Source organism: Cervus canadensis, chromosome 5 (assembly GCF_019320065.1).
Source record: "Cervus canadensis isolate Bull #8, Minnesota chromosome 5, ASM1932006v1, whole genome shotgun sequence".
Classification (NCBI taxonomy): domain Eukaryota; kingdom Metazoa; phylum Chordata; class Mammalia; order Artiodactyla; family Cervidae; genus Cervus; species Cervus canadensis.
In genome coordinates, this window is record NC_057390.1 from 81785040 (window position 1) to 81785929 (window position 890).

Here is an 890-nt window from a genome sequence, read left to right on the forward strand (position 1 = left end):
ATACTTACCTGGCAGGGGAGATACCATGATCACGAAGGTGGTTTTCCCAGGGCGAGGCTTATCCATTGCACTCCAGATGTGCTGACCCCTGCGATTTCCCCAAATGAGAACATTACAGCATACTAACACGTATATATGGGATTTAGAAAGATGGTAATGATACCCTATATGCAAAACAGAAAAAGAGACACAGATGTACAGAACAGACTTTTGGACTCTGTGGGAGAAGGCAAGGGTGGGATGTTTCGAGAGAACAGCATCGAAACATGTATATTATCTAGGGTGAAACAGATCACCAGCCCAGGTTGGATGCATGGGACAAGTGCTTGGGCCTGGTGCACTGGGAAGACCCAGAGGGAGCGGGTAGAGAGGGAGGTGGGAGGGGGGATCGGGATGGGGAATACATGTAAATCCATGGCTGATTGATGTCAATGTATGACAAAACCCACTACAATATTGTAAAGTAATTAGCCTCCAACTAATAAAAATAAATGAAAAAAAAATTTTAAAAATCAATGTTTTCATACCATTACTACATATGCACATGTTCATGTTACTACATATACATGTGTTCAAATAGAACATGTTTACCAGTTTTACAGCTTTCTGTGTGTTATGTTCTGCATTTCGTCATGTAACCCAGTCGGTTTGTTTTATGCTGTTTCACTCAATGTTATGCTTAAGAGCCATCTCATCATACAAATGTTGTTGTTCAGTCACTAAGATATATCCAACTCTTTGCAGCCCTGTGCACTCTAGCCCACCAGGTGCTTCTGTCCATGGGATTTCCCAGGCCAGAATACTGGAGTGGGTTGCCATGCCCTCCTCCAGGGGATTTTCCCCACCCAGGGATCACACCCACAACTTCTACTTGACAGGCAGATTCTTGA

The 890-nt window shown here is 43.6% G+C and overlaps 1 pseudogene; it reads left to right on the forward strand.

The window, feature by feature from the left end:
- LOC122442810 lies at positions 1 to 127 on the forward strand (annotated as a pseudogene).
- Positions 128 to 890: the final 763 nt, after the last annotated feature.